The sequence below is a fragment of the Leuciscus leuciscus genome, assembly GCF_965113295.1.
Source record: "Leuciscus leuciscus genome assembly, chromosome: 4".
Lineage (NCBI taxonomy): Eukaryota > Metazoa > Chordata > Actinopteri > Cypriniformes > Leuciscidae > Leuciscus > Leuciscus leuciscus.
In genome coordinates, this window is record NC_138728.1 from 3,974,226 (window position 1) to 3,985,450 (window position 11,225).

The following is an 11,225-nucleotide window of genomic DNA, read 5'->3' on the forward strand; positions in this document are numbered from 1 at the left end:
AATTCCCCATCGTAAGTACACGTTGATGGCCTAAGACACGAAACGAGCGGTTTGTGTGAGAAAACGAACAGTATTTATATCGTTTTTACCTCTTGTACACAGCCATGTCGAAGTGATCTGATCTGACGTGTACGCAGACTGGTGCATAGATATATACACTAGATGTCGCCTTAAAGACATTCGTTCCAATGAACTGCCGTAGACAAGGCGACATCTAGTGTGTATATATCTATGCACCAGTCTGCGTACACGTCAGATCAGATCACTCGGACATGGCTGCGTATAAGTGGTAAAAACGATATAAATACTGTTCGTTTTCTCACACAAACCGCTCGTTTCGTGTCTTAGGCCATCAATGTGTACTTACGATGGGGAATTGTTTAATTTGGACGACAGGGAATTGTCTTAATTTGGACTCTGTGCATGCTCTTTGAGACAGTGGCCATAGACCTGCATTATATGACTGACAGACAAGAACGGTTTGACCTAAAAATATAAAAATTGAAACTACTGCGGAAAAAAAGACCCCTACATCTTGGATGCCCTTGAGGTAAGCTAAAACATACCAAAAATTAATTTCAAAGTGAACTATCCCTTTAAGTGGTTGGTATTGTGTTCTGAGTTGATCTAAGGTGCTTTGAGTGGTTACGAGAGTGTTTTAGATTGTTGCTAGGGTGTTTTGAGTGGTTGGTAGTGTGTTCTAAATTGTTCTTGGGTGTTTTGGGGGGTTGCTATAGTGTTTGATTGTTGCTAGGGTGTTTTGAGTGGTTGGTAGGGTGTTCTATGTTGTTCTTGAGTGTTTTGGGTGGTTGCCAGAGTGTTTGATTGTTGCTAGGGTGTTCTAGGTGGTTGTTAGGGTGTTCTATGTTGTTCCTGGGTGTTTTGGGGGGTTGCTACAGTGTTTGATTGTTGCTAGGGTGTCTTAAATGGTTGGTATGGTGTTTTGGGTGGTTGCTACAGTGTTTGACTGTTGCTAGGGTGTTCTAAGTGGTTGATAGGACATGCTCTGTCATTTTTTGATTATTTTGGGGGATTGCTATAGTGTTTGATTGTTGCTAGGGTGTTTTAAGTGGTTGTTAGGTTGTTCTGGGTGGTTGCTACAGTGTTTGATTGTTGCTAGGGTGTTCTAAGTGGTTGATAGGACGTTCTCTGTCATTTTTTATTGTTTTGGGGGGTTGCTATAGTGTTTGATTGTTGCTAGGGTGTCTTAAATGGTTGGTATGGTGTTCTAAGTGATTGATATGGTATTCTATGTTTTTAGAGGTGTTTTGGGCTGTTGCCAGAGTGTTTGATTGTTGCTAGAGGGTTCTAAGCGGTGGATAGGACGTTCTATGTCGTTCTTGAGTGTTTTGTGTGGTTGCTAGGGTGTTTAGGTAGTCAGAAGTCAGCACACCTCGAGTCTCTGTGATGTTATGGTCTGCAGATTTGGCGGAGTGTGTCAGATCTCTAGGGAAGCTCTGGTGAAGTGAGCTGGAAGACGCTGGTTGAGTCCTAATGCAGGAGGGCTGGTGAATCTCTCAGTTAATGTCTGCTCTTCCACAGACCCAGAGGAATAACGCCTGTCCATATAACACTCCCCGCGCTCTCCTGTCTCTGTATATGATGCATTTTTAACAGAGTTTGCAGTTCAGTGAACTAGTGTCTAAGATGTTTTATCCATCGCTGCCAGCCTCAACCTCAGCCACAGTATTTCATTCCAGTGATGTAATTGTGTTAATTAACCTTTATTTCCCCCAGTTCTCATTTCATTAGAGGATCATTTGATTATCGTTGCAAATTTGCGGAGATGAAACTCATATATATATATATTATAAGTGTCTAACAAATCGATACTTCACCTTATGTACACTTAGTACGAGAAGTCATTCGTATTTGCAATGCGAATCTTTCTATTAAGTATTCTTTTTTTTTTGCATTGGAATGTTGTATCTTTTTTTTAGTTTGTAATGTGATGCCACTGCCCTAATACAATTGCCCCTTGTGGGATTAATGAAGTGGTTAACTTAACTTATATATTTTATAGTTGGCAGTATGCAGTATACTTTTCAGTAAAGCCCTATTCGCACTGGATTAATATTATCCGAGGACCTCGTGTGATTTAGAAATCCCCCCCACATCCAGTAGCACCTCACTGCAGTACACGAGATCCAGGGGGCGGAGTTGGATCCAGATATAAGGGGTGGTGATTGGTAGGTTTAGGGCTGGGTTTAGGGATCAGGGGGTGGAGATTGGTAGGTTTAGGGCTGGGTTTAGGGATCAGGGGGTGGAGATGGGTAGGTTTAGGGCTGGGTTTAGGGATCAGGGGGTGGAGATGGGTAGGTTAGGGCTGGGTTTAGGGATCAGGGGGTGGAGATGGGTAGGTTTAGGGCTGGGATTAGGGATCAGGGGGTGGAGATGGGTAGGTTTAGGGCTGGGTTTAGGGATCAGGGGGTGGAGATGGGTAGGTTTAGGTATAAGATCGTTTAAGATCTGGATCCAACTCCTCCCCCTGGATTTCGTGTTCTGCAGTGAGGACCATATCCCCACATCTGAATTTCGTGTGGCACATTCGCACGGGATAAGCTACGCCTGTGATTTTACTCAGATTTACTGACTTATCTCCCGGATATGATGTCAGTATAGGCTATTGCTTGGACATGTCTTGTCGTTATAGGTCTAGCTGTATGATATATCATAAACAGAAGAATGTTCCACCGCATGCTGCTATACATGTCGTCCATCTCAATCTAATCACTCTTTTTGTTTTTGCTCTTCTGATGGTTTTCAGCTTTCTCTTTCTGCAAATTGTATAGTTGTATGGTGTATAGAGATATGACCCAGCACCCAAAATACTATCAAAACACTCCAACGCAGCCTTTACTCTTCACGAAAGATGGATAAAAAAGTGCACAGGAAACAAAAACCTTGAAAATATTATATATACGACCTGCCAAATCACAGAGACGCCGATTCGCACGGGACTAATATTATCATGGGACCTCGGTGTCAGGGATCAGCCAGGCTCCACCACCACCCAATCACTGAGATCGCTATCACCTGAATATTAATCACCAACACCTGAACGCCACCACCACCACAAACATTTATAAGCACACACTTCACTCTGGCACTTTGTCAGCTCTCGTAAATGAGTAAGACTGCCTAAGCTACATCGCTTACCTTCTATGCTATTTCATCAAGACATCTTCGTCTTCCATATTCGTCATTCTCTTCGTCTCCTTCATCGTGCTCGAGTATACTCACCTCTTTCCCAACACTGGTGTGTGCTTCATCATCTACGGCTTCTTCCATCATCATCATCATCATCATCATCATCATCAAGGACAGTAAGTATCTCCGGTTCCATATCCTCCGTTGTCATTGATCCTCTGCAGTTCCCATCATTGCATTTCTCATAACATCAATAAACTGTTTACTCTTCTCAACCTTCTTGTTCGGAGTGTCTGTCTCGTTACACTCGGTGTGTTCGGCGAAATATGGTGGGTCATTTGCGGGGGAATTTATACTTTACAAATTACAGACATGGCCGATTCGCACAGGATTAAGATCACAGACAACCTCCGCAATTATTACAAATGACTAGAGGTCACCAGGTAATACTTATCCCGTGCGAATAGGGCTTTAGTGTGTGTGTAACGTCATTGAATCTGTGTGTGTGTCTGCATTAATAATGTTGATGTTCTTCACGTGTCTCCTGCAGCGTCTCCTGCAGCATCTTCAGCAGCTTATCATCCGTCAGGCTGAAGCCGTATTGAACGTGACATTCATGACCATCTCTGCAGGTATTACAAAAACATACACATATGTTACAATACTATATATGAAGAGTTCAGATGCAAAAGCCTCTAAGTGCCATCTGAAATTTTCTTCTAGAATGATCATTTTTATCAAGCTTGTATATTTAAAGGGATAGTTCACTTTGAAATTAATTTTTGGTATGTTTTAGCTTACCTCAAGGGCATCCAAGATGTAGGTGTCTTTTTTTCCGCAGTAGTTTCAATTTTGATATTTTTAGGTCAAACCGTTCTTGTCTGTCAGTCATATAATGCAGGTCTATGGTCACTGTCTCAAAGAGCATGCACAGAGTCCAAATTAAACCAATTCCCCATCGTCCAAATTAAACCATTCCCCATCGTCCAAATTAAACAATTCCCCATCGTAAGTACACATTGATGGCCCAAGACACGAAACGAGCGGTTTGTGTGAGAAAACGAACAGTATTTATAGCGTTTTTACCTCTTGATGTCACTAGATGGGTCACGGTTTCGCAGTAGCCAATGCGACATCTAGTGTATATATCTATACCCGCCCGCGCTCTCAGATCATTTGGACGCAGCTGTGTTCAAGAGGTAAAAACGATATAAATACTGTTCGTTTTCTCACACACACCGCTCGTTTCGTGTCTTGGGCCATCAATGTGTACTTACGATGGGGAATTGTTTAATTTGGACGATGGGGAATTGTTTAATTTGGACGATGGGGAATTGTTTTAATTTGGACTCTGTGCATGCTCTTTGAGACAGTGACCATAGACCTGCATTATATGACTGACAGACAAGAACGGTTTGACCTAAAAATATCAAAATTGAAACTACTGCGGAAAAAAAGACCCCTACATCTTGGATGCCCTTGAGGTAAGCTAAAACATACCAAAATTTAATTTCAAAGTGAACTATCCCTTTAAGTTCAATAATTTCCCTTAAATGGCAATGCAAATGACCTATTAATTGTCATTTAAGTGAAATTACTGAACTTAAATATACAAGCTTGATAAAAGTGATCATTCTAGAAGAAAATTATTTTGAACTTTGAACTCATACTGAACTCTTCATATGTCTAACAAAAGTGTACATACACCACACTGCAAAGAATAGTATGCAACTCTGAGCGTAGATTTAGTCTTTTTCTCATCACACTCCATTCTTGTCATTTTCGATTCATTTTTTTCCTGTTGTGTGACCAACATTAAACTCGGTTATGGAGGCGTGTGACCTTTCCCCGCTCAACATGATTGATATTTTATTCTGCGCATTTGAAGGATGCTGGGAAAACTAAATATCCTCTAGAGATCTGACACCTGTCAAAATCTAACCTGATATTAGTTATATGCAATTATTTAATCCGCATGCAATTAAAGCCTCTGGGTGATGAATGACGTGGAATAATTTATGAACCCATTGTTTCAGCGATGCGTGATGACTAGCGATTAGACCGGGTTTATCCGGCCATTGGTGAGAGAATGTAGACTTGCTCATTTTAATATTCATGAGCTCAGAAGAGGATCTGTTAAATACACACGGAGATATTAGTATCTCTCTGGAATCTCATTTCCACAACACTCCTCGACAGGCTGAACAATGTTCATTCTGCGTTTTTGTTTCGATTCTTAACCCTGCCGCCGTCTCCGATTAGTTCTCGTTAACTGGTGGCTAATGAACCTCCATTCTTCTCCTCATAGACGCTTTATCTTCAGCGTGTTTGAAGCAGCTGAATAATTAAGATTTGCAAATTGGCTGTTTGCATTGTCTCCAACAATTAATTGTTTGTCGGCTGTCTGGTGACAAGACGAGACGGCCTGTGTGTTGTTGTTGTTGTGTGAGCTGCCGGCTGTGGATTTTATTGGAAAAAGCGAGAGCCATTCAACAGATCTTCAAGGTCAAGACCGCAGGATATTATTGTGTGTGTGTGTGTGTGTGTGTGTGTGTGTAGAAACACTATTCTGTTTCTCCCCTTTCTGCGTTTCTCAGATGTTTCAGCTGCTCAGATCATTTAGACTTTGGAGAATTTGATGAGAAATATTTGAGATCTCTGACTTTTGATTGCAGATTGGTTTGCGAAAAGTGTTTTTAAAAAAAATATATTTAATTTAATTTGATCTTATCTTATCATCTTATCATATCTTATCTTGTCTTTATTGGATTGCGAAAAGTGGCCGTTACTTCCAAAATGGAGCCAGTTTTGAATGTGAGTTTACTAAAACGATCGCAGGACTTCAGTTATTTAATTTTATTTAATTTAATTATTAGTTTTTATTTATTTTATGGGTTTGACTTTATTTTGATGGTCCCTTTAACACATTTTGTTGACTATAAGTAACGTTGCACCTGCATGTCTACTAACTCTCATTAGAGTGTTAGTAGAGTATTAATAAACTGGTAGGGTTAGGGTTAGAATAAGTTGACATGTAGTTGCAAAGTTACTTATAGTCGGTATAATATCTTTTGGAGGACCATTACAATAAAGTGTTAGCAGATATTAAGCAGACAGTCTACTAATACTATAATGAGAGTTAGTTGACATGTAGTTGCAAAGCTACTTATATTCAACAGAATGTTCAAAAGGGACCATCAAAATAAAGTGTTACCATTTTATGTTTTATATTTAATTTAATTTTGTTTTGTTTTATTGAAATTTGTATGCAGCCCAGGTGATAATCAAGTTATTCTTATTTTAAAAGCACTGATGAATTGTTCACAATAAGACCAGGAAAATGATTTTGATTTCACATTGACTTCATGTTTAAAGAGATTAAAGAGCTCATTTGAGCTTTAGCCAGACAGACGCTCTCTTGTGCTGCAGTATCTGGTGGACATCTGACTCTCTTCTGGACGCTGGCCGTCTCCTCTTTTGTTACTCTGAGGTCACAATGACAACTTTTATCACTCTGAATTTTCTTTCTTTCTCTCACAAAAGCGAGGCGAAGCGTTCCGGATGGACGGAGAACAGTGACACATCAGCCGTCCTGTCCCAGATCATTCATTGTTCAGAGTTCAATACAGTAATTCATATAATATCTGAGTGTCAGTCAGTAGATAAGCAGGTTACACTTTAATCCGATTGTCCACATTCTACTAACTATAAGAAACTTTGCAACTACATGTCAACTAACTCTCGTTAACTCTCAATGAAATATTTTATGTTTTTTTTTAAATTAAATATGAGGGAAGTACAAAACTAAACTTGGGATTTATCTGACAAAATCATTTGCATAAACAAAAACAAAACGCATAGAAAAACAAAAAGCTCACTGGAAAAAAAACATACATTGACCACAACAAAATCAGTTATTAATATTTCAATTATCATATGTTCTTTCTTGTTTTTGCATGTGATCATAATTTCTTTCTATGACACCCTGACCAAAAATTGTCCACACAATTTGGCATGTTTCATTGCGTTATTATCACAAATAAAACAATTGACTCCAAGCACAACTACGCAACATGCTTACAAAATCTTTAACAAATTTGTAATAATATTTGAATGAAGGGTGAGGACGTACATTTTCCTAGTTCGGATATCACTTTTGGCTTCTACTGTCTTAAATTAAGAATGCTTAGATATTTGTGCTTTAAAACAAGAAAAAAACCCAAAATGATTCCCTAATTTCCTTTCGTACTCTGACGTCTCCAACGCATGACGTCCACGCGTATGGAAGCACGTGGTCATAATAGAGCCTTGTTCTCGATGCCTCGGGGTAAGAGAGTTTATCACAGCGGACTGTTACATCCCTCCATGTCCATCTCAGTGGCACACGGCTAACAAACACTACATGTGTACTGTAGTCCTGTGCCACTTTAACTCTTACAGCGAATTATCTGACTGCACCTGGCCTCCGCCCTGACGTTTCTGTGGGATCGGGTCAGATGGTCGTCATCCGAGGCCTCGAGACACAGCCTGTCAAATCTGAGACGGTGCCCGTGTCACATGGTGAGCTGAATGCTAATCGCAGCGCTAAGCACACAGAGCTAAATGACGGCCATTATCGGCAGGGCATCACGGGTCGAGCTGGAACGGCCCTCATGGCCATGAGCCATAATATAACACCGTATACAGTGACCCGTCAACACACAGAGGCCAGTGGATAAATCAAACCCAGAGAAGAGACTGTGTTCAGCAGGGGAAACTGAGCAGTGCAGAGCCATATATCGTGGTCTTGAATTAATAAATTGTTCTCTCATTTTAGTTAAATTGGGGCCCCGAAATAAGATTTAACTCCCACAACTTATTCATTTCCTCCCTCGCTTTAGTAAAGCATGGCCACGTTTGTTCTAATTCATTCCCTCGTTTTGATTTAAAGGGTTAGTTCATCCAAAAATGAAATTTCTGTCCAAAATAGGGGTTGCACGGACTTTAAGGGCCCTTTTTAACGATCTGAAATGCAAGTATCAAGCGCGAAACGCAAGTAACTTTGTGGGCGGATCTCGGGCGCTGTTGCTATTATACCGGCGGGATAAATGACTCTTGCGCCCGACGCAAATCTAAAATGGGTTGGTCTGAAGCTTCATTATTCATAGGTGTGGTTTGGGCGTAACGTGAAATAAACCAGTCAGAGCGTCATCTCACATTCCCTTTAAGAGCAGGCGCGCTTGTTCCATGGCGGATGGCTATTATAACGGCGGATTTGCAGGAGCGGTTCACAGCCGAGGAGACCGACGTTCTCGTCAGGGCCGTAAAACACAGAGAAGTGACATTGAGGATGGGAGAAACACACCCAAATTAGCTTCGGTTAAACAGGCGTATAATAATTTGGGTAAATGTGTTAGCTAGATTTATGCCTATTTTTTCACATCTTCATGGACACAACAATGATTTCCCTCATGTGTTAATATTTTTCCTTGTAATAATGTATGGTTTTCTAAAAATGAGAATTGCTGCATCTGTGTAGATGAGATTAGCAAAGTGTATGCGCGTTGTGCACACGCTACATTGATTATGGCCAAGCATGCACCCTTAAAATGGCATTGACTTTAGACTAGGTATTTCCTGGTCAGTGGCGGAATTGTTTTCTAAACCTGCAAAATGGCACCAGGGAACGTTTGCGCCGGAACACGCCTCCTCTTTGCGCTGAACCGCCCCTGGGAGAGCAAGTTCATTTCCTAATTTACCGACGTGCGTCTGTGGAGGGAAAAGTCCGCTGTGCGTGGGTGCAAAATAGAAATGATACATGCGTCGGTGTACAAAGTCAATTGCGCTGGGTGCAAGATAGAGCCCTAAGTGTTTTGTCGACTTTAATGCTCTGCCATGACGCTTTTAAGCTTGACGTCGACCAGTCGCTGATCATGGCCTATAGAGGGCGCAACAGGATAAGAAATCTTTGAAGTCCACTTTTACGCTCTGTTTCCAACAGTTAAAGTGACAAATAAATGCAGAGAGCGCTCCACGAGATATGTTTGATTTTACCATCTGGATGCTCAATATTGATCGGGTGAATGCACGTTTTAAACAGCTTATTGTACACGCAAGTTAATCATTGTTCTAAACTAATGTTCTGCTGCATATTATCGCACACATACAGACAGCAGCTCGCACAATAAAATAACTTAGAAATTGAAAAGTCTAACATATATTTCTTAGTCACTAAAACCCACAGCTTCACTATTAGTAGAGAGACGCTGCCAGGTATAATTAATTCACACGCACTCGCTCTCTCACTAATGCATTCAAACCCGTAAGACTTTCGTTCATCCTCAAAACACGAATATGAAGATATTTTAAATGAAATCTGTGAGATTTCTGTCCCTCCTTTGACAGTTCATGCAACTACCACTGTCGTTTCAAAAAGTTTATAAAGAGATAAAACTAACCCATGAATTGAGTGGTTTAGTCAAAATGTTTGCCTTATATGATGAACAGATTGAATTGAGACTTGCACTGGATAGCAACACACCAAAGCGACGCCCTAGCGACCGCATCCCATTGCATTACGATTCACACATTATTGAATTAATACCCCGATCGCACTGGTTTCGAGGTGGTAAATAAGCACCACTCACATTTGAGTTGACTAGAAATTCATATTTCAATTGTAATGTGATCTGGACTGGGTGCCGGTCCTCTTCTCTAAATCCTCTGAACTAATGCCTCCTGCAGCGGGACATGAAAGATGATGATTGAGCCGATGACCAGATACCGTCTTAACGACAATAGTGATGATTAATCTCTAAATACAGCAGGGGATGCAGTGAACCACTTCACATCCACAGGTCTTTTGCTCATAAACTGCTTTGTGTTTTTGCTCGCTCTCTTGGAATCATCAGAACTCAAATTGAAAGGATAGATGTTCCTAACATTTGAAAACACAAGATCTTTCACAATGTTTTGAGTGAATAGGACAATAAGAAGCTCTTATGTGTATAAATTTAGCCCGTTACTGTTTTAGCTGCTTTCTTTGTGCGTGTGTGTGTGTGTGTATGTGTGTGTGTGTGTGTGTGTGCATAAAGAGTCTTTTGTACAGAGCGAGTCGCAGGCGTTGTTGGCCCGGGGCGGATTTCTCCTACTTCATTAAAGCAGAACACATGTCTGTATGCATGACAATAAGCATTAGAGCGATATGAACAGCCTTACAGTCCCTGCAAGTGTGGATCTGTTTGACAAGCACTTCACTGTTTCCTTACAAGGTGACATCTGATCATGACACTCCTGATGCTTCAACATGTACGACACACACACACACACACACACACACACGTTTTCAAATTTTGTATTGATTCAATTTCTGAACATGTGTGTTTGTGTATATATAACATTTTTGCAGCAAGATCCTGATAACCACTCCACCACAACACCCCAGCATCTAATTTTTTATTAGCTAGTCTTCTCTATGCACCTATAAGTATAAATTGAGAAAATAATTCATGCATTTTTAATAATGCAATAATGTACAACACAAAATCAAGGTTTCCGCTGGGTCTGGGAAGCACCTTCCTCGCCGGGAGTCTTTTAAAGACCTCATTTCCCGGCCTCTCCGCACACGCTGCCATTCTCATGAATAAAAGATGCTGTCGTTAAGCTTAGTTTAATAGTTTCAATAAAAGCTCCTTCCAGAGAGATAAGCTGTCACATTAACTTAATATTCATTTCCTAAATGTGCCTCTCTGGGTTCCGTGGTCAAATTACATTTCAATTCATATTTTTTACATTTCATGTCTTTATGAACTGTGTCAACCTGGTTAGGAAATATAGTTGAATTAGATGGTAATGTTATATACAGAATTTTTATTGGATTTGCACGAACTGAGAGGTGAGGGTGACGAATGAGCGAAAACACAGAGTGGAAAATAACGCAGGGCCCACTATTTCAATTTATAACACTAAAATTAAAATAATATTTAAAAAAATTACAATTAAATATATAATATATATAAATACAATACAATATTTAAATTGAAATGAACGGAAAAATTGTACAGTAATTCATAAAAATAGTTCAAATAAATTAATAT

The 11,225-nt window shown here is 40.2% G+C and overlaps 1 long non-coding RNA gene across 3 annotated transcripts in view; it reads left to right on the plus strand.

Moving 5' to 3' along the window:
- Nucleotides 1-2,480: 2,480 nt before the first annotated feature.
- LOC309497995 overlaps nt 2,481-11,225 on the plus strand; it is a 40,867-nt gene continuing 32,122 nt past the window's right edge. For all 3 annotated transcript variants that reach the window (XR_014205787.1, XR_014205788.1, XR_014205789.1), the window contains exons 1-4: nt 2,481-2,884; nt 2,990-3,326; nt 3,521-3,593; nt 3,713-3,782. This is a non-coding gene — a long non-coding RNA (uncharacterized lncRNA). The remainder of the gene's footprint in view (nt 2,885-2,989; nt 3,327-3,520; nt 3,594-3,712; nt 3,783-11,225) is intronic.